This window comes from Rhinolophus ferrumequinum, chromosome 20, assembly GCF_004115265.2.
Source record: "Rhinolophus ferrumequinum isolate MPI-CBG mRhiFer1 chromosome 20, mRhiFer1_v1.p, whole genome shotgun sequence".
Classification (NCBI taxonomy): domain Eukaryota; kingdom Metazoa; phylum Chordata; class Mammalia; order Chiroptera; family Rhinolophidae; genus Rhinolophus; species Rhinolophus ferrumequinum.
Genome location: NC_046303.1, coordinates 34,217,036 through 34,243,130, shown reverse-complemented (window position 1 = coordinate 34,243,130; position 26,095 = coordinate 34,217,036). Strand labels below are relative to the sequence as shown.

Sequence of the window (26,095 nt, the reverse complement as noted above, 5' to 3'; positions counted from 1 at the left end):
CCTTCCTTCCCTTAGTCACTTGGCAAAACCTCAACCCTCATTAAATCTTATTCTGCCTGCTCCACGGGGCTGACTGATCTCACTTTAAATTCATGAGCACTAACCCCAAGCGGGCCCTCGGTGCTGCCTGGTAATCACAGTTTATTTCCCGATACAAATCATGGTCCCACTCTCCTAGGTGACTGCATCATAATCTCTTCCAGCTTCCTCTCCCTTATCCTCACTCTCAGCTGATGATGACCTTGCTTCCTATTTTAATGAAAAGAGCCATAGTGATTCTTTTAAACATAATTCAAACAGCATTATTTCTCTGCTCAAAATCCTCCAGTGGCTCCCCTTCTCCCTCATAGTAAACACCAAAGTCCTTACAAAGACTTACAAAGCCTGATATAACTGGCCCCATTTTCTTTCTGTCCTCATCTCCTGTGTTCTCTCCTCCATTACTGCTCCTGCCTTACCGGCCTCCTCGTTGTTCAGTTAACACAGCAAGCACTGTCCTACCTCAGGCCTAAGGTACTTGCTGTTTCCTCTGCCTAGAACACTCCTTCCCCAGTTATATCTACATGAGTCACTCCTTAATTTTCTTTGTCTTTGTTTTCAGTGAAGTCTTCTCTGACTATTTTATTTAAATTTGAATCCCCTCCTTCACCCTAGGTCTCCCTCTTCCGCTTTCCTGCTTTATTTTCCTCCATAGCACTGATCACTATCTGCATACTGTATGTTTTTATTTGATGTTTATTGTCTATATCCACCCACTAGAATGTAAACTTGGGCCTACGGACAAGATGGGGGCCTGTTTTGTCCTCTGTTGAAACCCAAGTACTTAGAACACTACCTGATACATAGTGGTTGCTTAATAAATATTTCCTGAAGGAATGAATGAGTGAATGAATGAAAGAACGGAGAATCTTTATTAAAGGAAGTGTGTCTAAACTTTACCTGCTGGCTTGCTAGTTTATGTCAGGTTGTTGCCTCAGCAATCATTAACAAAGAACACTTAAATACAAATTTGTACTTGATTGGCAAAAAGGAGAAGTCAGAGAATCACAAAAATAATCTTACCCTGCCAGGGTGCAGCAGCTGTGACCAACGCTGCGCCTAGCAGGAGCATCTGTGAGCAGTTTCCTTTGCCCAGAAAAAAGGAGCTGCTGTACATCAGAAATAATGAATATCTCAGAAATAGTGGCTTGTAACTCAAAGCTGCTCTTTCTCTTTTCAGAAAATCGTAAGACTCACAAAATTGTATCAGGCCCATGAAATTTGCATAAGTCCCACTGACATTAACCAACACTACTCACCTCACTACAAAAGTGCTTTTTTAAGTAACCAGAGGTTGCCTTCGTATTAGTCAGTGACATGCCAGAAATGCAAAAAAAATATTAATAAGATATATTATCAATATATAAATATAACCAAATTTTATTGTACCATAAATCATTCAAATTGTTTTCTTATATCTATTTTTAAATATAGCATTAAATTATGTAGATCTATATCATTAATACATTACAATCGGTAGTGCTGGGTTAGAGATTTTAGTTGAGTAATGGTTTGGTATTTTTTTTTTGAAGGAAAAAAACTCAAGATTAATTTTCCCCTTGTAGACTTTACTAGGTAATATGAATGTCACATATATTACTTGCTTTATAAATCATTCTTTAAGTTCCCTCTTCCGTCTTAACACTCAGAACAACAACCCAGCAAAGCACTGAAAAAACTCCTCAAATTTAAACCATTAAAATGAAATCTGTCTCTGAATGTTTGAAAGGATTTACTGTAAAAATATCAGTTTGAGATTAAGTCAATAAAATTAATCACTCATGACCCTGAAGGAGGAAAATGGGGGCAGGAAGAGCTGGAAAACACTACAGAATTTAACGCTGCTATCAGGGAAGGCACTTGGGGATTCCTATTAATTCAACGGAGCTGAATTCAAATACAAGCTTTCCTTTGTTATTCAACTTGTCGCGTCATTTTTTTCATCATCAAAATTAACAAAACAACAGCCACTAGAAGTTTTTCATTTGGATTTATTAGCTGCATAAGCCAGTTAAAATCTATATAAAAGTTTTAAGACAAATTAGTTGACTTGAATGCCGACTACAGTGACAGGGCCAGCTTTTTCTTTTTTTTTTTTTTTTTTAAGCTGCTGTGTGGCGGTTGATAACTACACATGTGAAAAACAGCTAATTTGTTGATCCTTCAATACTAACCGTTGTCTATTGATTCTAAAACGTGCAGAGCCACATGGGGAAGGCACGGAGTACTGAGATGAGAGAGGCAGCTCTCTGCCTCCTTGGAGCACTTGGGGATGGAGCCGCACAGGTCAGCTACCATCTGCTGTTACTCCCTTTTGTGAGCGCTTGTCTTGTCTCCCCAAAGAGGGCACCGAGAGCAGCGTTGGGAGTTTCCTGATTCCACAGCTGACCACATGTTCCTTAAGGTTAGGGCCATGTCTGAATCACCTTTCTAAATCTCACAAAACTAGTTTCGTGAAAGGCATGGAGGTGTATATTCCATATGAAACAAGAAGCCCTTGAAAGAAAGAAAAAAGAAAAAAAAAAAAACCCAGTCTGATTAATCTTTTATTCCCTAGCACGGTGCCTTAAACTTAGTTGGCACTGAATAAATAAATAAATAAATAAATAAATAAATAAATAAATAAATAAATAAATAAATAAATGTTGGCTCGAGGTTGAATGAATGATTAAATAATGAATGACTGAATGAATATCAAACACTCAACAACCCCTTGATAAGTGACCTCAGGGACATCTTCTATCTAGCGGAGCAACTTTGTGGTCCAAGCTCTCCCATCCTAGCTGCCTGCTTCAGAGATGGAGAAATCAGACGTGTCTGTGCAGCCGTGGCATCAACATAGTGGGGACCATTCCCAGCAGAATTTACAATAATGTGTAACCTTCAAGTCCGCGGGCTAGTCCCTCAAGCTGGTGAGATGGAAAATCAAATTCCCTAGCATGTTAACTACTTTTTTTTTTTTTAAGCAAAAACCTGTTTAAACTAGCTAAAACTAGTTTGGCCACTACTTGGCATTTGTATTAGCCATGTCTCCAATTTGGGAAGGCACTATGTTCCAAAAGTCCTTTGGTAAGTTATGTAGCGTGAAACTCTGAAAGCATTAATTAAAAATAAAAATAAAAGATCCCCAGAAAACGTATAAATGCTATACGTTTAGTATGCCTATAGTACTGTAATTTACTAATACTATATAATCTTACACAGTACTAAATACTATAGACTAGACTAGATCACGATATACTATATACTTCATTACAGTATTTTCCATAGTGTAGTTCTGAGAGCTTGTAAAAAAATGAATACGGAATCCAGGGCCTTACCCTAGATCTACTATTAATAATTACAAATCTATGTATGGGGCCTGGGACTCTGCATTTTATTGCTCTCCTAGGGAATCTCTTGCAGAATCTTTTCCATAGAAAATCCCACATTCCTATGGGAAATTCATTAATACATTACATTAAAGATGCTCCAACCCCATCTATACTCCAAGTTTGTCACCTGACAGCCTCTTACAACGCTCAGGTGACAATAAGGGAAACTGAGGAAGAAAGCTGGGATCTCAAGAGGCGTGGCTAAGGGGATAAAGGCATTAGTGGGCCAGGAATTCCTGCCACTATAAGACCACAGGAACACTCCTCACACAGACTCACTTTCCTGCCTGTCCCTTGTCTCTCTCAGGTCAGTGTCACCCCATCATCCCCAGCTACCCACTTCTCTGCTACTTCCCATGGACTTTGACTACAATTTCTCTCTTCTCCCTAACTCACTACAAATCAGGCCCCAAACTCATAGCCTCTCCCCTCCTGTCCCTAAAGCCAGTATTATTTCCTTATCATCAACAAGAGAAATAAATAGTATCTAAAAAGAATCTTCCCTCTGCATTGTCTCATTCACTATAGAAAGGATTGCCAGATAAAATACAGGACACCCAGTTAATTTAAATTTCAACTAATAATTTTTTTTAGTGTAAGTATGTCCCAAATATTGCATGAGACATAGTTATACCAAAAAAGTATTCATTGTCTGAAATTCATATTTCACTGGACATCCTACATTTTTATTTGCAAAATCTGACAATCCTAGCTGTAGGGGAGAAGGAAAGCATACAGAGGTGATCACAAGTGATAATGGCAAGTCTTCTGGTGCCTAAAAGACTGCAGTGAGAATCATCTACATGTCAGGAAATCCAGACTCAAACTCCTCTGGGTAGCTCCCCTCAGGTGCAGACACTGGTAGAGATGAAACAGAGCCTTCCATGACTACAGATGAGCCTAGTCAGGCAAGTATCAGACCACAACTCCCAGTTGCCTTGCAGCTCAGTGGAATCACGTGACTGGTTCTCACCAGTAGAATGTGGGGAAGGTGATGATGTGTATCACCTCCAGTGAGGTGGTTAAGAGCATGTATAACTTCTCCACACTTTCTTCCCACCTTGCCTGAAGGATGGATGAAGGCTAGATTTCAAGGTATTAGAAGATGGCAGAACGATTAGTTTTAAAAAAGCCTGGATCCCCGCATGGAGCAAAGCTCCGAACTACCCCTGACAATCTGCACTGATTGTGATATGAGTGAGAAACCATCCTTTATTGTATTGAGCCATATTTTGGATTGTTTATTTCAGCCATCTAAACTGACTACCAATCATATATTTATTTATACAGAAGACACAAAACTTATAATTGCAAACAGACTCAAGATAGTATAAATTGTTAACACAAATGGACTCCATAAAAGTATACCAGCCTTGAACTAGTTGCTTCAGGATGTTTTCCAATTTTATTACTATAATAATGGCATTTATAGTTACCAATGGTTTTGTAATGGTGAATATATATTACCAATATTACCAATTTGATCCTTAAGTTTCTTTTTCTATACATTAATTTTTATATGAATCATAATATGAAAATAATAGTTGTTTATAAAGGTTGTCATTCACAGGTAAAAAAAATTGGAATCATTAATGCCAGGAGTGTGAGAAATAAGTTATATACATCTGATACCCTTCAAAATAATCTTATTTAAGAATACAATCCTAAGTGCATGTAGCCCCACTTACTTTTTTTTGACAGTGGAGTTCACTCTCTAAATAAATAATTGATGAAAGTAACTCAAATGAATCTCGTTAACATATGTGGTTGCCTATCTTAAATCTCCATTACCTCCAGGGTCAGATCTGAATGCCACAGCATATGGTGCCCTTCACGCCCTTGCTGATCTCCCTTGACTCCGTCCCCACATCCCTGTCCGCTCACATTGAAGCAATGCTGAATCACTTGGCAGTTTGTACAAGTCACCTAAAAAACATGTTCAAAGTGCAGATTTCTGGACCCCAGTGTTAAGAGTAACGTTCAGTTGATTTGGGGTAAGACCCTGGGCTCTGAATTTTAATATCTCAGGTGACTCTGATGTGGGTGAATTATAAATCACCTGTTAACAAATATTATTTAAAACAAATGATAAAAATACTTAATACTTCAAGACATTTTACAGAATTTTAACAAGAAAAAAATGCTACAAAATGCATTTCTTTCTATTATTTCTAAATATTTAGGCCAGTTACACTCATTTTATTCACACATAAAATTATAAAAATAATGAGGTAGTACACTTCTAAAACATCTACTGAATTTATGTCTAAGATAACTAAACTACTATAGCCGTTTTCTACTTATATTAAGAAAAGTATTAAGTATTCTAACTTTAACTGCCATGTTTTTTTCATTATGCATCTATATATTAAAAACAAAATACTGAATCTATTTCTATATTGATTAGGCTGATTTGAAAAAAAATAGATAGCAGTAATATAAATAGGTAATATTACCATCTGAATCATCAGGAACAAACAATCACAGGTTAAATTCAATGGGGAAAAAAGCAGCCTCCAGCTGCAGTAGAGGCTATAATCTCACAGGTAGAGTCAAAAGAAAAATTCATTTTTCAAAATTAAATTTTAGTCCAGAAGACAGTTCCATAGATGTGAACTGACCATGCCCCATTATAACTTCTTGACCATTAGTTCAGTTCCTAGAACTAGATTATTTTTAGTGAAATTTGGAAATATAGGCCTAAATTTTCATTCTATTTCATTTCAATCCACTGTGAGACATTTTGCAAATCATTCCCTTTTCCTTTTTATACTCCTCATCTACAAAACAGGACTAACATTTTTTCAATAACCTTAATATTGAAACAAAATACAATAGTCATGTCTGTACCAAAATTTGAGATTCTAAGGGGAAAAAATCACTGGGTATAAATGCAAAATGTAATTACCCTGAAAGTTTTCCCTATTGCAGTATTGGTAGAGTACATTTTTCAAATATAAATATTGAGAAAGATTCTCATAATGAACATTAATAAATATTTATTGAGGTGCCTAGAGGGTATTTGGCAATGTACTTAGTCAGCGATTTGACATCAAATATGAAATAGATACACATTGCAAAAATATACATAACCTGAATTAGAGTTTCAAGAATTGAAGACTGACCAGGTTCTCCTCTGAGGAAAAGGAATTCAAACACATGAGGAGCTAAATGGCTACCTGAGAACTGGACACAAATCTCAACAGCTGAGCTAAACTACTTTCTCAGATGCCAGTCCTACAAACATCACTTTCAGATTTCTTCTACGTTAGAAAGAGACACAACCAGAATCCCCAGGAGATCTGCGGGAGCACCTCCTCTGAAGTCACGGCTTCCTTCTCTGAAGTCTATGAACCACATCAACTCCTCTATAGCCCTGTAAGCCGAAAGGAAATCTCAGCTTTAATAAAACGTCAAGCCTCCCCACAGAGTGTCCTCTATTTAGAATTCTAGAATTGGCTTCTTAGATTAAGAATTCTTTTTAACCAATTTGTAGAGCTTTAGTCAAGACAGGAAATAACATGTTGCAGAGTAATTAAGCCAAGAACTCTGTGTCAGATTCAAAACCTCATTCTACCTTTGACTCACCCTGGGAACTATGAAGGTGACCTCACTTCTCTGGAACTTTTTTCTCATCTAGAAAATGGAAAGATGAAAACGAACCTGCTTTGATCAGAGGTTTGTTACATGGAGGGAAAAAAACGTATTTGTAAAGGTCTTTGGAAAATACAAAGAGCTATAGAAAGGTTTTGTCTAAACAAGACTGGAATGGCTACTTGTCTTCATTTTTACCCTCTGTTGAATTCACCTTTCTCTTCAGGCTACAAAAGAAGGAACCCATCTTTCCTTCCAAAGGAAGTTTTGTTGTTTTTTTCTAAATAAAATTTTAAATGCCTTTTATGTTCATGTTTCAAGTGCTCCTGGAATTTTTTTTTTTTTTTTTTTTTTGCCTCCATCATTATATATCCAAGATAATGAGGAGTTCAGAAGAACCACCTGCTGATGAAAACATCCACAGGCTGGCCTGATGCCCAAAAAAGATGGGTCCAACCCAATGAGCAACTGGGGAAATCTGTCTGTTTCTACACAAGCAGTTGGGTCCCTCATTTTCACGGAATAGAAGTCCCTCTCCCAAAGGATTTGAATTTTGAATAGGTTAAATTCCTCACCAGCTTGGATGTTTTTCCTTCTCCAGTTTGTTTTCTAAAAATAATTCATTTCCTTCTATTTTGCAGTTTACAAAGCACTCCTGCATATTTTAGCACATGTACAGCCAAAGCACAAAGGGAGGAGTACTACTTTAATGAATTCACACATATATATGAAATTACCTATCTACCCAAGTGATGAATGGAAGCCATCAGGATCAGCTGATGAAAAAGGCAGATGTTCTACCCTGCCCCCAAATGTAACCGTGATTTTGTTTTTGATGGCAAAAAAAAAGAGAAATAATCAAGCCAAGGTATTTTTAATGTCTTATTTCACCCAGCCGGAAACAAACTAAAAATATAAAATATAAAAATAAGATATAATTTTGAGCTCTGAAAAATGGTAAGTCTGTAATCCCTTTTACCAGTCCAGAACTACTAGATGAATGCTTGACATTGTCATTTTTCACATGGGAGTGCTTAAAAAAAAAAAAAGTAAAAAAATACTACATTTAGGGCCATACATTACATTTAGAAAGAAACTCAGTATCCTTAGAGTTCTTGTAACCATGACCTTCAATTGGTTCCTTAAAAATATTCTCCTATTGCTCCTTAATGATAATTCTAATGTAAAATTCTAGCTCGTCTAGGGCTTCCGTTTTAAGGAGAAGGCAATTAGAAAAAAAGGAAAGGGAAAGACGACATCTGGAAAAGTGGAGACTTTTGTTCCAGCGTTCTGCCATGGACCACTAAAGCTGACCATGGTAGTGAGATCAATTTGAAAGCAACTGGAATTTTAGTTAAAAACAAATTCTCTATCCATCAGTAACTGGTCCTCTTGCCCACCTGACAAACACTTCTTGCTCAAGGTAAGGGGATCAAAAAACTTTTCCCATTGATCTCTTCAAGCTAGTCACACCCATTCAAGGATAATGAAAGAGACCAAAGGGATAAAAGGAATTAAGGTGGATAGTACTTATTAAGCAAACATTGCAAAAAGTATGTTCTTGCTCATAGGTTTGTAAATAAGGGAAATCTGGTGTAAACTTCTCCACCCAGAATGTATATAAGCAGATTTCTGGAAGCTCTTTAATGTTTATTTCTAAAATCCTGAAAGTTTCTAATGGGGAGGTAAATCCAAAGAGGGAAGAACAAAACAAATTCATAGAAAACTCTTTAGTTCTTCCGTTTGTGTAGGAAATGCACTGCCTTTTCACATGCCATCAAACCATTAACGTTCTTTTCCTTTTTAATGGTTGTGTAACAGTGATTCATCTTTGACTGTAAGAGCACCTCTCAAAAATTCCATAACACATATTGATCAAGAACCTTAAAAACCATCATGTTCTTCAATGAAGCAATTCCATTTGATATTGTTGACTATTCACTCCTAGTGGCTTCCATAATACAATGCTCTAATTTTCCTTCTCCTTCTCCATTAAGCATTGGAAATTCTTGGGGGTCTGCTATAGACCTCTTCTTTCCTCACCCTACCATCCATCTCCTCAGTCATTAATTCCATGGTATCAATTACCTCCCACACAGAAATGACATAAATATGTTTCTGCAGCCTAGACCTGTCTTCTAAGCAACAGACCTATATATCCAGCTGCCTCTAAACACAATATGAATGCCTCTAAAGCACCTCAAAACCAACATATAAAAAATTGAAGTCATCACCTTGTCCCCAAAGCTTTTCTTACTCTTTTATTCTTTACCTCAGTGACTGGCAGCACCAAGCTAGAAACCTAGAAGTCATACTTGATTCCTCCTTTCCCTTGAACTCTCACAAGAAATTCTCCCTCCTAAATATTTCCGAAATTCAACCACCTCTCTCCATTCCCCCGGCAGCAACACTAATTGTGACACTATCATCCGACACCCTCTTAGTGAAGGTCTTTCCATTCAACCCATTCTCCGCCGGAGAGATTCTTACAAACAGAAATCACATCACACAACTCCATGATGAGAAGGCCTTAAAACCCTTCCATCACTCTCAGGATAAAGTCCAAACTTAACATGACTTGAAAAATCCTTATCTCGCCAAGCCTACCTTTCCACAGTCATTTTTCCTCTTTCCTCCTTTGCCAACACCTCCAAAGTCTCTTGTTTTCTCTTGCCTCTCAGCCCCTGTGTATGCTGCTGACTCTGTAGAGCCCTCTTCTTACCGTAGATAGAAACCTAGCCCTGTGTACTTGGCCTGTTCCTACTCATGCTGAGATTAGTGGCTCATCCCATGAAAAGCCTTCTCAGATTCCCCTGGATTGTGAGGTGACCCCATATTGTGCTCCTAGCACACCCTACACTTCTCCCAATCTAAGCATGTATCACTTCATTTTCCTTTATTTTTTTAAAAATAAGCTTCCTTGAGGTATGATTTACATACAATTAAAGTAGCCAATTTAAGTGTATAATTTAACATATTTTAACAAATCTATCAGTTGTGTTAATAATCACCACAATCAAGATATAGGACATTTCTATCAGCCCCAAAAGTTCCACTGTGTGTTGTTGTTTTTTTCAGTAAATTCTCTCCCCACTCCTCTGGCTTCAGATTAACCACGGATCTACTGTCACTAGCTTTGCCTCTTCCAGAATATCACATAAATGGAATCATATGTACATACGAGCACATAGGCCCTCCAAAAAACTCTCCAACAATTACAGATAACAACCAAACCAGACGTACAGTCTTACAGACTACCTGATGGAGGGAGGTGGGGGAAAGAAAAACTACAAGTTAATGCTGACATGGGAACCCAGTAGCAGTAATCCCTAGAGTGAATTGGTGTGGAAATTTAAGGGAATAATTCAGGTAACAATTTAGGATCCTGAATTTGGGGAGAAGAAGATTGTGAGTTCAAATCTGGAAGTTTTTGATGAAGATGGTAGAGAGTCGACATCAGTTGGAAATGTAGACCTAGAGCTTGGAAAATGGGTGGGAGTCGATGAGTTTGCAGAGAGAGCAGAGGAGGAAAAGAAAGCTTAGTCCTTAGCCTTGGGTAGTAGCCAAACTACAGAATATAACACAGATAAGAAGGTTAAAAAAAAAAAAAAAAAGACAAACTAAACAGAAAAGGATTCCTGACAATGCAGTATCATGGAAGACTTGAGAGTGGAGAATTTCAAGAAGGGGACATTAAACAATGTCAAAAGCTGCAGCAACATGAAGGAGAATAAAAACTGAAAAATCCTATCTGGAGATCAGTGAATGAGAATGAGCAAATTTTATACTAAGACTGACTCACAATGAAAAGTATAGTAAAATAAGGGCTTCCATCTACAATTCTGAAATATTTAACAAAGTTTTCAAATGGTCGCATAGGCGCAGCATCAACAGAATGAAGATAGGAAAGAAAGTGGCCAGGAAGTTAGCCAGCCAGTCCAGGGGTCTCGAGAAAAAAGGCGTTTATCAGGAAAATATAACCACTATTTTTTCTGAAATTCCCACTATTGCTTATAATAACCACAAGACTCCTTGAAATTTGAAAGCATTTTGAATATGCTTCACTTTGCGGATTTGGAAACAGTACCCTAGAGAGGATTCAGTTTTAAAGGGAAAAGAGCCAAAAAAAAAAAAAAAAAAAAAAAAAAAAAAAAAAAAAAAGCATTGCATAAGAAGCAAAGTGTAATCTTTCTTTGATGGCACTCACTTGGCGTTCTCTGAATTTACAATCAGGGGCTTCTAATTGATAAAGCTTTGATAGCACAAAAGGTCACCATGGATTACTCAGTCCTGCCTTGCAACATACTGTGCTCTTCACAAACATTAGCAATTAACTGTAAAAAATAATGCCAGGAGCCACCCCTTTCAAACACAGGATCACATCCTGAAGCCCTTTGCCTGCAGTAAACAGCAGTAGGAACTGGCATTTGCTGTAAACACTTTCCATACCACAGCTCAATTCACCTCTGAAGCTTGTCTGATCTTTTTTTCCCACTTAACACACACATCTATATGGGATCTAAATCTATTCTGCAATATGATAAGCCATATTTTTAAATAAGATTTCTGTATCATAAGTGATGCATGAACCTGCCATTTAAAAAAAAAAATCTTTAATTAAATTATTCCTTCTTCTTTTCAAGAACCCTTTATTGTCCTAATGATTTATTATTTTAATTCAGTCTAACTTGCAAGAAGGAATTGGGTACCATTCTGTTGTAACCTGTCTCATTCCCATTCCAATTTTGTTCGCAATAACTGTATTACAGTTCTTCCATTGGCAGTCAGGGAAACTTCATACAAAAGCAGCATTTACTTGCAGTTATAACAGAGCCAAGTAATACATATGCTATTTGACAGTTTGGAATATCTGTTTTCCAGCATTCATCTGGAGCTGTTATTGGAACCATTAAAATTATTTTTTTACAGTTTTTAAAGGCCTAAGACATATTAATTTGTCCTGATGGATGGTATAATGTGTTCATGTAAAAGAAAAACAAGTATTACATAAAACATGACTAAACTGCCAACCAACCTCCTCTTTACCTTTCTTTTGACTCAGTATATTTATTTTTTTCTCCGCTGAAAATGGCAACCAGTAAAAAATAAAATCCCCATTTTGATTTACTTTCTACTTGGTGATAGTCATACCTCTTATCACAATGAGAAATGCCATTTCTAATCCAAAATAAGACTGAAACTTTTACTTTCACACAAAAGTAAACACAGATGGTCTGATAATAGTAGAGAATTTTGTACAAACTGCCTCATTTAAAGCAGACCCATTTAATGCCACCTTTCATAAAATATGGCCTGTCTTAAATCAGACAGGCTCTCCTGCAAGGAGCCAATCTTTATCTTTATTCAAACTCCGAGTGTGTGGCTTGTCTGTCATTATAAAGACTTTGCCGTCTTTGTACAGGGGCAGATCTTAAAGCCGAGAAGCAGGGTGAGCTTCTTTAACCCAGCCAGACTAATTCAATTTACAAATAGGTTGTATTCGAAAGTTCTTCTGTCAGCCTATTGTGGGATTTTGAAAGCATTTTATCATAGAAATAGTCTTACACCCAGTGGTTAGGTTCTTAGGAAAGGCCATAAAAGCCTATTTAACCCACCATATAGTTTTGCTAATAGTTTAGTAAGACCAAAATGCATCTATGCAAAATAACACTATAGAACTATGTACAATGTTTCTGAGAAAATTCACTGAGAGTTCCAGGTTTTTACACTTGAGACATAGCTTCCCGTAACACACTCTTCACTTTCTCTTACAGACCTCACTCCCTGTTGGGCAAGAGACGTTGCACTTCCTTGTCCTAAATACTGGCCACTAGTGTTGGCCACCATCATTTGGAGCCTGGATTCCAGCATAGCAGAAGGATCACATAGGGAAGGTGAAGACAAAGACTGGGGTTGAGGGGTGAAGGTGTGGAAGAGAGCCTAGCAGGTTAAAGATGGACAAAAGTCTCCTGCCAGCTGCCAGCATACACTTCAGGCCACACCCCTTGGGCTGACCTGTTCACCATCATTCTTTTCTTCAAACCTGAGGATTATCCCCTTCGATTGTTACTACCTATTGTGTTCACCAAGGTTTCTCTCTTCCTCCTAGTCTACTGCACCATGAAACAGCCATCTCGGATTTTCTCCTTTGTTTCTATATAGCCTTTTGAAGTTTCCTAAAACTTGTTATAGCTGCTAGCAAAGGAAGTCGGGGGATAAAAGAGCTCTCCTAAATTCACTTTCCATATCTTTTTTTTTTTCAATTTAGACTAAGTTAACAAATACAAAAGTAATCTAATACTAAAAAAATAAAATAAAATTTGAAAAAAGAAATACAAAAGTACACCTGCACATTAACAATAGCTTTTGGAGGACAAAACAAGGTATTATTTTGTTCTACAATGTTCAAGAGCAAGATAGGACACATGATATGAATATGCTCTACTTAGAAAAATATCTGCCTCAGCTCCTATCAGTCAGAGACATGAAGATATTCCAACTCACATTTGGGAGTCAGTCTTCTCCTCAGTCTCCCAGAATGGGGGGCGTGGAAGTGAAAGGCAGTGCCATGAGAAAAGGGTGAATCTCTCCTTCTGACCGTCAGGCCATCATGATCATTCCTGAGATGTTCAATGCCTAAGCCCACCAGTCCATTCAGATGGATACACCATTCTTCTGTGGCAGGAATCATTTAGCTCATCTTTCAAGACAGTAGCAAATGCTCATTGTCCACAGCATCAACATGCCCCACCTCAAATCCCATCAGAACTTGCTTCAAGGGCAAGGGAGATAGGTTCCAACTAGTTGTTGGACTGACACACAACCCCAGTCTCTGCAAGCTAATTCCACTCCTGCCAGTTCTGTACCCTCTGCCCTCTTCAGCAAGCCCCTTCCCACCACCTTCACACTCCCATTGCTACTCTCCTCCTCCAATTGTATTCCCAAAACAAAAACATGGGTGGTGGAACCCTTAATATCTGATCGACCTCAATATCTGGTCAAATTCTTCATCCCGCACCGTCAATGTGTGATCACCCAGGCCTGACTTCAGCAAAAATCCTGTTAGGTGGGTTTAATCAAAATCCCCCCTACCCCTGATGGTTCTTCTTAGTAATTTTCCAACCACTGACCTCTACCCTGCTCCTGCTATAAAGTCCCACTGGTCCATGCTGTATTCAGAATTGAGCCCAATTCTACACAGAGGTCTTCTTTCTTCTATTGCAATAGTTCCTGAATAAAATCTGTTTTTACCGCTTTAAAAACAAAAATAAACAAAAAAAAAAACACGAGTGATGAAGTTTTATTCCAAGTGCCAAGAAAAGTTTCATCCATGTTCTTTTTTCAGGCCTTCCATATAAAGGCTATTTACAATACCCTGAAGCTAGGAAGCCCAGAATCAGAACATAACAGCTTCTGGGGGTAGTGGAAAAAAAACAAAACATTATGTCAGTAAATTATCCTGCCAAATATTTCAGAGGAACTACCAGACTAAGGTTTTTCTGTTTTTTTGTTTTCATGATAGGTTTGTTTTGAAGACCAAGTCAGGGACATAAGTGATACAGTGAGAAGGTCTAACAGCCACATAATTGGAGTACCAAAAGGAGAGGAGTGAGTGAATAGTGCAGAGTAAAAACGTGAAGAGATAGTGTTGGATTATGTTCCAAGATTGAGGAAATACATCAAGATACAGAATCAAGAATCCCTATAAACTATAAATAGGATAAAGAAAAAGAAGATTACACTTAGGTGTAGTAACCAGAAGTCATTAAATTATTTAGATGTGATTATGGTTTCGTGAAAATATAAAAAATCTTGGCTACTATGAATAATACTGCTTTGATTATAGGTGTGCAAATATCTCTTCAAGGTCCTGATTTCAATTCTTTGGGATATATATCCAGAAGCAGAATTGCTGAGTCATATGGTAATCGATCCAAAATTAAAAATTCCATTTTTAATTTTCTGAAAAACCACCATACTGTTTTCGATCAATGCTGCACCATTTTATATTCCCACCAACAGTGCACAAGTATTTCAATTTCTCCACACCCTCACCAATACTTGTTTTTTTATAGCAGCCATCCTACTGAGGTGATATCTCCCTGTGGTTTTGACTTGCATTTCTCTAATGATTAGTAAAGCCATTTAGCTTTCTAAGGTTTACCTGATGGGTTTATGAGCATTGCTCAGCTTGTTGAATTCAGAAATGTGAGGGGTATGGTTGAGGTCAATATTGTAGTTTGCCTCATCTGCTGTGTAGAGTCCTGTTGATATGTATGAGTTTGCAAGAGGCAAAGTGAACGATTTGTTTCTAATCTCTGTTGTTCACATTTATCAGAGTGGCCAATAGAGTGGCACATTCATGGGGAAAATCACCAGGAGCCAAGATAGTGTAGAAATATGGATGGATAATGTTGAGAAACAATTCTCCATCGGTCTCTCAAATTTCTGCATATCTTACAAGCTAAGGCAGTAACTTCCCTTGTTCTGGGATATCTTTCCAAGGATGTTTGTATAATGAACAGCCTTGGAAGACAGAAATGTTATTTCCCTCTCTAGCTTCAAAAGACAGGCAAACTTACTGGTCATTATAAATGTTTCAGGTTTCCTAAGCTCAGGGTTTTTTTCCCATAACACAACTCACTGTGTGTGCAGATGTCACTTGGCCCTCTTCACATTGCCCTGGGGAAAGTGCTAATTCTTAGACTGCTGTTATTGCCGTGAGTAATAAATGGTTCTTTGTCTCTGACCCAGAGGCTCATGTCTTCTGCCAACATCCATGAAACTGGTAGGTTACCTTATTACCTTGCAAATAGGATGAAGTCTCAGATCTTTCACTATTCTTCACAAAGATACAGAAAATAAAAGTGGTAAATATAATACATACCAGAACCTAACAGACGCAGTTAAAGGAGTGCTCAGAAGAATATACGTAGTCTTAGAAATTTACACTAATGATCAAAAGAAAGAAAATGAAAGAATTAAACATTCAGCTTAAGATCTTAGAAAAGGACAATAAAATAAACATAAGGAAAGCAAAAGGAAGATAACAGGAGGAAAATTTTAATAGAAAATGAAAAGAAATGGCAGAATATATTTTTCAATGTCAATTCTTCAAGATAAATAAATACATTAGATGAAACATTTGAGATTCTAACCAAAAAATTGGGGAAAGTACAATTATATTTTTAAAAGAAATAAAATTGTAGAAATAACCACAGAATTAGAGAATATTAAAAGAACAATAGACTCCTTTGCTCAAATTCATGAAAATAAATCTGAAAATGTAACTCTTTAAAAAAAAAAAAAACATAGCGGGACTCAGTTGGTTAGAGTGCAAGCTCTGAACAACAGGGTTGCTGGTTCGATTCACACGAGTCAGTGAGCTGCACCCTCCACAACTAGATTGAAGATGACAAGCTGCCACTGAGCTGCCGGAGGGGCACCCGGATGGCTCAGCTAAAGCACGAGCTCTGAACAATAGGGTTGCCGGTTCAATTCCCGCATGGGATGGTGGGCTGCGCCCCCTGCAACTAAAGATTGAAAACGGCGACTGGACTTGGAGCTGAGCTGCACCCTCCACAACTAGACTGAAGGACAACGACTTGGAGCTGATGGGCCCTGGAGAAACACACTGTTCCCCAATATTCCCCAATAAAATTTACTTTAAAAAAAAACATAGCATTATCAAAATTGAATTCAGAAAAGATAGAAACTCTAAATAAACCAATTATCATTGAAGAAATGTTTTCAAAGATCCACTGCCATCAAAAATTACCAAGCCCTTGGGTTGGCCAGTTAGCTCAGTTGTTTAGAGCACGGTGCTCTTAACAACAAGGTTTCCGGTTCAATGCCCCGGTTCGATCCCCACATGGGCCACTGCGAGCTGCACCCTTCACAACTAGATTGAAACAGCTACTTGATTTGGAGCTGATGGGTCCTGGGAAAACACACTTTAAAAAAAAAAAAAAATCACCAAGCCCAGAGTTTCATAGGTAAAACCATTAAGGTACTAAAATACTGCTTAAGGCATTGTGTGTGTGTATTTCATATTTTAATTACTTGTGAAGAAATATGTGAAATTTGTATTCATGAAAATATCATTTCTGGGATTTCTGGGATTTGCTTCAAAATAATACGGAAGGAGAAATAGTGGGAGGGGGTATAGATGAAACAAGCTTGGTCAGGAATTTATAATTGCTGAAATTAGGTGATAGGTACATGGGGTTTCATTATACTGTTCTACCTACTTCCATATATGTTTAAATTTTTCATAATAAAAATGTTTCCAAATGCTATTTAAACTATCTCAGGTAATGGAAAAATAAGGAAATTATCCATACTTGTTTTTCTTTTAATGAAGCCAGCAAATCATTGATATTGAAACCCAACATATATTGCACAAAAGAAAATTAGAAATCAGTATAATTATAAACATCTACTCATGAATCATAATTATTACCAAATGGAATTTAACAACATATAAAAAATATAGCCTTACCAGCTTACTCATACTATTATTAGCAAATGTATTAACATAATCCATCGTATTAATAAGATGAAAAGAAAAATAATCATCTCCATAGATAAAAAGTGACATTTGATCAAATTCAGATCTATCCTTCATTTTAAGAATTCTTAATAAAACAGGGATAATAGACACATGCTTCATACAATTTTAAAAAATCGTGCATCATGCTTAACTGAGAAACACTGGATACCTTCCTATTAAAGTTAAGAAACAGAATGCCCAGAGAGTAAGGGAAGAGGGGATGGTAAAAGAGGGTAAACGGGGTCAAATATATGGTGATGGAAGAACTGATTCTGGGTGGTGTACACACAATGTGATATATAGATGACAAATTACATAGGTTTGTACACTTGAAACTTATGTAATTTTACTAACCATTTTCACCCCAATAAATTTTAATTAAAAAAAAACAGAATGCCAATTATCAGCATGATTATTTAACATTGCTATGGATGTATCAGCTGACACAATAATTAGAGAAAGAAAAGAATAAAATATTTTAAGATAAAATGAAAAATAAATAAATAGCCTTCCTGTATACAAACAACAACCAGTCACAAAATATAACAGAATAAAATATCCCAGTTACAAAAGCAATAAGATTAAATGCCTAGTAATAAATTTAGTAAGAAAAATGTCAGAGATATATAAAGAAAAACCTTGAAATGCCACTGCAGTTCACATACATCTCCCCCAAAAAAGAGTTGACTAATTAAAACAATGTGATACTTGAGATATAGTACAGAAATGAAACAAATATTTCTCAGCAAAGAAAGAAAAGGTCATTCAATAAATGGTGTTAAGATGCATCAAATTTTAATTTTTTAATTATAAAACTACAAGAAGAAAACATGAGTAAATTATTTTATAATATTAGAAGGGGTAAGTCTTTCTAAACCATAAATAAATAAACAAACAAACACAATTACATGAAAACTAAAATATTCTACATGGCAAAAATAACACCATTAAAAAAGTTCAAATTTAAGGAAAAAAATTACAGCATTATTGCAGTCTAAGGGCTAATTTCCTTAAATAGCTCCTGGAAGAAGACAAAAAGTCCAATTGAGGAAAAAATAGGCAATAGGCATAAAAAGACAATTTAAAGAAAAAAGTATGTAAGTATTTTGTTTGTTTGTTTTCTAAGATTTTATTGGGAAAGGGGAACAAGACTTTATTGGGGAACAGTGTATACTTCCAGGACTTTTTTTTTCCCCAAGTCAAGTTGTTGTCCTTTCAGTCTTAGTTGTGGAGGGCGCAGCTCAGCTCCAGGTCCAGTTGCCCGTTGCTAGTTGCAAGGGGCACTGCCCACCATCCCTTGCGGGACTCGAGGAATTGAACTGGCAACCTTGTGGTTGAGAGCCCACTGGCCCATGTGGGAATTGAACCGGCAGCCTTCGGAATTAGGAGCATGGAGCTCTAACCGCCTGAGCCACCGGGCTGGCCCTGTAAGTATTTAAATATGTAAAAAAATGTTCAACTTCACTCATAATAAAGTAAATGCAAATTGAAGTTAGGAGATACCAATTTTACCCATCAGATTGATAATGATCAAAAAAATTGAAAGCCTGCTGTTGGTGAAGGAGAAACACGCATCCTCACAGGTTATTGGTAGAAACGTACTGGTAATTGGTACAATATCAATGGAAGGCAAGTTGGCAATATCTATCAAAATTTAAAATGCACATATCTTTTGATCAACTTTATTTCTAAGGATATGTCCTACAGATATTTTGTACATGTGAAAAATGATATAGAAAGATATTCTCGTACAAATATTTTTAATAGCAATAGATTAAATGCCCAATCAATTAAGACTAGTTAAATAAATTTTGGTGAACCCATACAAAAAAATCATTGCGCAGCCATTAAAATGGGATGAAGCAACTCATGTACTGTTAAAGAATGATCCCTAAATATAAAAAAGCAAGTTAAAACAATAGGATATATTTTATGCTATAATGTAGGCTTACAAACTATAGGACTATATATACACACATATATCTTGTTTAAACATAGACTATCTCTAAAAGTCTCCACAATAAATTAAAAGGAAGAATTATCTCTGGGAAAAGGAATTAGCTGGGGCCAGGAAGCGGGGAGACTCGCTTTGCATTTTAAATCTATGTGTACCTTCAAAATGCTATTCCGCGACTGCGCATTACCTATTCAAACAATATGAAATGCAGCATCAAGTTCCCAAGAAAAGGCTGAAATTTGCCCACTGGGAAGGAAAAATTTGGTATTATCAATGTTGGTTTCAGTTTGAGCCAGATGGCTTTGGAGGATCGGAATACCCCTAAGGAAAAGACTGCCCCTTATGTAAGAAGACAACTGCTTGCTTGTGTTATCTGCAGCTGGTTACCAGGCATAAACATGGGAATATCTTGCCCAAATTCCAGCTTTTTTAGCAGAACATATGGTCTAAAGCTGAGCTCTCCCATATGGTAGCCACGAGCCACAATTTAAAATTTCAATTTTAATTAAACTTTTTTTTAAATTACAATTTAGTTTCTCAGTCCCACTAGCCACATTTCAAGTTCTCAACAACCACATGAGACTAGTGGCATTGGATAAAACAGAGAATTTTCCATCATTACAAAAAATTCTATTGGGTAGCACTGGTCTAAAGGATAGCATTGCCACTAAGTTGCTAGTCTAATTTTGTCAACCTTTGTTTATTTATTTATTTATTTATTTACTCCTTATGAATTGAGATTAATATTTTATATCCAGAAGTAAATGGAAGCATATATTAAACACTAAGTGTATATAACATAGACAATTCTTTTTGGGTTTGTTTGTTTGTTTGTTTTTAAGGAGGGCGCAGTCCACAGTGGCCCATGCAGGGATCAAACAAGCAACCTTGGTGTTAATAGCACCACGCTCTAACCAACTGAGCTAACCAGCCACCCCCTAGACATAATTCTTAATTCAAAGATCTTATCCTTGGACATCAAAAATATAATCAACATAGGTTTCCAACGAAGTATAACAGATGTGTACAACACAGCAAACCCCACAGCGGTTATTCCATCTATATCTGAAACAATCTGAAGGAAGGACTGAAGGTTAAAAAACACATTGGAACTGAAAGTGGGGAAAAAAGCACCAGAAATCTGGTTTAGCGAAACAAAAACAAAAAGTCAAAAACAGTGTCGGAAAAGTGGAGGATGAGAAGCAGCTGGAGGAGGGCTTTGCAAGTCAGAGGCTTGTATTTCCTGAGGGCAGCAGTGAAACTTCTGAAGAACTCCTGTGCAGCCTCTCACCACAGCACAAGCACAGCTGACCACTGCCTGTTCTCCTCTCTAGGTTCCATGACTATACGTATCGCTAATTTTTTCCCACCCAATTCCAAATATTCAACAGCCATGAGAAAGAAGTAAATCCTGCTGTCTGTGACAATATGGATGAAACTTGAGGAAATTATGCTAAGTAAGTCATACAGGGAAAGACAAATACGTATGATATCACTTATATGTAGAATCAAAACCAAACTCATAGAAAGAGTAAAAGGGTAGGGGAAATGTGGAGATGTCATTCAAAAGGTACAAACTTCCAGTTATAAGATGAATAAGTTCTGGGGATCTAATGTACTGAATGGTAACTATAGTTAGTGAAACTGTATTATTTATTTAAAAGTTACTGAGAGTAGATCTTAAATGTTCCCATCACAAAATGGAAATTTTGGTAATTATGTGAGGTGATAGGGGTATTAATTAACCCTACTATGGCAATCATTTCATGATATATATCAAACAATCACATTGTACACTTTAAACTCATAGACTGTTATATGTTAATTATATCCTAGAAAACTAGAAAAAAAGGAATTCTCTTCCAAGCTCCCAATATATCCAAATGGTTTATCTGACGTGCCTGCTTGGACATCCCACCAGCACCTTGTCCAGTAAAGGGCTTCTGATAAGCACCTGGGGCACAGTGGAGCTAATTCACATGTGGAAGATCTGAAGTTTGCATGGTTCTCTTGTCCTCTAGCCATCCTCTGAAGAGGCATGCTTGTCCCCGTGTGAAACTGGACACACAAAGGGTCTGTCTTCCAACTGAGCGACTCTGAGCCCTTCCCACCATTGCTCTTGGTTTTTAGATACTTTTGTGGGTACAGACAAGCTATATATTTGGGGCACCTAGTTCTCAAGGAAAGTGTCTACCAGAGCTGGGACCACAGCAGATAGCTGGAGATCTTTTGGAGAGGGGTAATGAAGTTCAGCCTCTCCAACCATAGGGAAAAGAAGCTATCAGTGCCCGCTCATTGCCAGCCAATCCACAGGGGTGTCACCAGCAGCCATTTAATCTCCCCACACATCTCAACTTTAACATGTCCAAAGATTAATTCTTTAGTCCCTGTATCTTAAACCTTTTCTTCCCCTCAGTTTGTTACATCTCAAAAGGTACTGCCACATACCCATTGCTTAAGGGTATTGCTTAAATAGAATCCTCCATTTCCCCAATTCCTGACATCAACTCCATCACCAAAGTCTATACAGCTGTACTGTCAGCTGTCAATATGGCTGTCAGGCACGTGGCCACTGAGCACTAGAAATGGGGCTAGTCCAAATTGACATGCGCTTTATGTGTAAAGGATACATCAGATTTTGAAGACTTCGTACAAAAAGAGAATGTCAAATACCTCACTAATAATTCTTATATTCGTGATGTGTTAAAGTGATAATGTTTTGAATATATTGGGTCAAATAAAATATATTATTAAAAAACAATTTCACCTATTTCCTTTTACTTTTTACCACAGTTATGAGAAAACTTAAAATATATATTTGGTTTGTGTTTGTGGTTCACTTTATATTTCTATTGAACAGTGCTGCTATACAATGTATCTATCAACGTCTTCCAAATCTACTGTCACCACTTTAACTCAAGTCACCATTTCTTGCTTGGACTACTCTAATGGCCTCCTTATTGATCTTCATGCTTCCTCATCTGTCCCATTCTGATTCTACAAATCAGAATCACTTTTAAATGTAGGAATCATTTTTAAATGTAAATATCATTCTACTTCTTACCTGCTTAATATTTCTCAATGTTTTTTCACTGTCCTCAAAATCCAAGCTTCCTGTCAGACTTCAAGGCCCCGCATTATATGATTCCAGCCCCCCATGTCCCTGGCCATCTCTATCACCTCATCTAAAGCCACTTCCCCCCCTCCCCCAGGCACTCACTATTCTCCAGCAGTATTTGGCACCCTTCATTTCCTAAGATGTAGAAAGCTTATACCCACCGGGTCTCCAAACCAACTGTTCCCTGTGTCTGCATTGTTCTGCTTAGCTGTTTGGCTGTCTCCTTCTCATCCTTCAACACTCAGATTATACATTAGTTCCCTAAGAGGTCCTCCTTGATCAGCCATTCTAAGGGGTTCTGCCTTTTACTCTCCATCCCAGAACTCTGTTTCCTTCAAATACATTAATCGACTTATAATTACATATTTATTTGTATGTTTAACTGTTTGTCTCTCTTCCTCTGCCAGACTATAAATTCCATGATAGGAGGTGCCAGATCTGCTCAGCCTAGCAGTATAGATGCAGTGTTGGCAAAGAAGATTAGTTTAGGGGTAGTGTCTTATAGGATCTTTAAGACTAGGGATTACAGGTGAACAAGTTAGAGACAAAAGTAAATGGATCCAAGAATTGCCTGGAGAAGAGTATGAGTATGTGAGAATTACAATTAATTGAAACTAGAAGAAAGCTTCAATTCTGGATCATCTTTGGGAAAACTGGACAGATTCAAATACCCTGTTTCCCTGAAAATAAGACCGGTCTTATATTAATTTTTGCTCCAAAAGATGCATTAGGACTTATGTTCAGGGGATGTCATCCTGAAAAACCATGCTGGGGCTTATTTTCCAGTTAGGTCTTATTTTCGGGGAAACATGGTGTGTGATCCAGAGGCATTCTACTATCTCTTGTTTGTAAATAGGCCAACATTGGCCAAGGGATACAATCATTCTTTTTTTCACAATATTAATTCAATGTAAGATTTAGAGATGAGTCTCAAGTTATACCTCCTCAAGTACTCCTCTTGCTTTCCTGTCAGTCCTTGGTAATCTTTCCAGGAACTTCTGTCATGCTGAGTAGAAACAAGATGGGATTCCCTGACCAAGCTCTGAGCATATTGTGACCTGTTAATCCCTCCTGGGAGGCCAGTTCTCTTCCCTATAGTTCCTAAATGGCCTATTCCCTTAACCACAGTGGGACAGGATTGTCAAGTCTCCGATTTATCTAAAAACAGGTGTGTGATATGGAAGAATGCTCATAACGTATTTATAAAAATACTTAAAGCAGTTATTCTATAATAATCCAGTGTCAAACACAATAGTGCATGGTCGGTATTCAACAAATACGTGTTGAATAAACTATTTAATTTTAACTAGAAGAAAGATAATATTTATTTTCCACACATAATATATATACATAAGAAAAAAAGACTAGAAAGTTATACACCAAAATGTTAACAAGTGCTATTTCTCGGGTACTGGGATTATAAATACTTTTTGTGCATGTGCTTTTCTATATTTTCCAACATTTACAACTTTTTTGTAATCAGGGGAAAATGTTATTTTTATAAACAAACCAATCAACTATCAAAGCTACTATTGAGCTCTTCTAAGCTCCCAACAGCCTCAATTTTGGCAGTGAGTCAGACTGTGGTGATTATATAAATACCAGTTTGATTGGGAAATAAAGGACAAGGGGGTGAACTTAGGTTCTCTGAAGGACCTAGTTGGTCAAGCCATTACCAACTGACTCCCTTGCTCACTGACTCTAGAAAGTCAAGGAGCACAAAGCAAAACTTATCTAAGTGGATAAGAGCTACACCTTGGCGGGAAGCAAAGTGCAGGGGCGTGATGGAAAGGGACCTTCTCTGTCTGATGACAGTTCTGTTCCACAGCTTGTTTTCAAGTCTCCAAATGTCAGGTAAAGTGTGAACCAGAATTCAACTTGATGAAGGCATAATGCAGACAATAAAGTCATGACAAGGTATCACTTAACTACAGAGGTTTCAACGCCTTTTGTAGCTACTCTAACATCTAGGGCATGCTTTGTACATAGGTGCTTTATCCTAACGGCATTTTACCTTTATTTCTAATTCTATCATTCTCCTTTATATATTGATCCTCAAATCTAGAATTGTTCACCCAATGATAGTTTAGTGAGCAGGGTCATCAAAGCAGCTATATTAGATACCTTGAAAGACCCAGGAGCGCAAACATTTGTATTCCCCATGTCTTCTAAACAATAGAGAAAACAAGGACAGTTTATAATGTGTCTCTTTGATACATAACACTTATTCTCACAGCAAAATCTGATTCCCTCACTTCAGATGCCGCCATTAAAATCTTTATTTAAAAACAAACAAAAAAGTCCTCAAGCCCATGGAGGAATGAAAAAGTTAACAGAGTACTAACTGCAATGATGTGGGGATCACACTACCTTACGCTGGATTCGTATACAGACACGTAACACCACACAAGTTTAAAGATGAAAATTAAACAAGAGCAAAGGATCTGGCAGTAGTAACTGAGTACAAACTGAGTACAAAGACATCACTGCATAATATTTTTAAACATTAGATTAAAAGTACCCTAATTATATCATTGCAGAACTAAGACAATTAAACAGTGGTCTTTGCTTAAGAGGAATGAATAACCATCAAGAAAAACAGCTTTTGCACTCTTAAACAGACGTTAAACTACCGGGAAAACTATGTGTATATTTACAAGAGTATCAGTTTATTTTCTTCCAGCTTGAGGCTGACAGAACCTATAGATAACAAGGTCCCCTGCCAACTCTCTTTTGGTATTTAAAGGATGCTTTATTTATTAGGTTGGTGCAGAAGTAATTGCAGTTTAAAAGGTTAAAAATAGCTGCAAAAACCGCAATTACTTTTGCACCAAACTAATAGTTTCAATTATCAGGTAGACTTATGGCTAGCTGATTTTAGAAAATTGTACAGCCAAACCTGCCTCCAGTTACCCCTGCAGTTCATGAAGTTCTGTGCACAAGTAAACACAGTGTGATTAGGGCACAATTTTAATTCTTTTATCAGTTATTAATTACTTTTAATTATTAATTAAATATGTAATTTGTATAAATTTGCTTTATCAGTTATTCATCATACATTCTAAATTAAATTTTATTCTGTGAATAATTTATCACATTTAGCTAAATAAATAAGCTACGATTTCTTCCCAAAATTTAACAGTAATACAGTCCTGCTATCCTACCTTGCTTGTGCCAAGCTCTTCCTGGACTATGTGACAACCGCCTATTATTATAAGTTGTGGCTAGGGTTCTGCCACCAATAGAATGTCCCCTCCACCTCCACGAGATAATACTTCAGGGTGTGAAGTGTGGGTCATTCCAGTCCACAGGGAAGAAGTCAATAGCCACGTTTCTCACATAAAAGCCATATTATTCGATCTTTAGCTACAAACCATGTACGGTACCTATCCAAGCCTTACAAATTACATGATTTAAGAAGAGAAATGCCTAATTTAACAACCCAATAAACCCTTTTATAA

General features: G+C 37.1%; 1 non-coding gene across 1 annotated transcript; it reads right to left on the bottom strand.

Annotated features, from left to right (window-relative positions):
* Window positions 1-20,375: 20,375 nt before the first annotated feature.
* TRNAN-AUU (transfer RNA asparagine (anticodon AUU)) lies at window positions 20,376-20,449 on the bottom strand. Its single transcript has one exon. It is a non-coding gene; the product is annotated as a tRNA-Asn (tRNA).
* Between the last annotated feature and the right edge of the window lie 5,646 nt (window positions 20,450-26,095).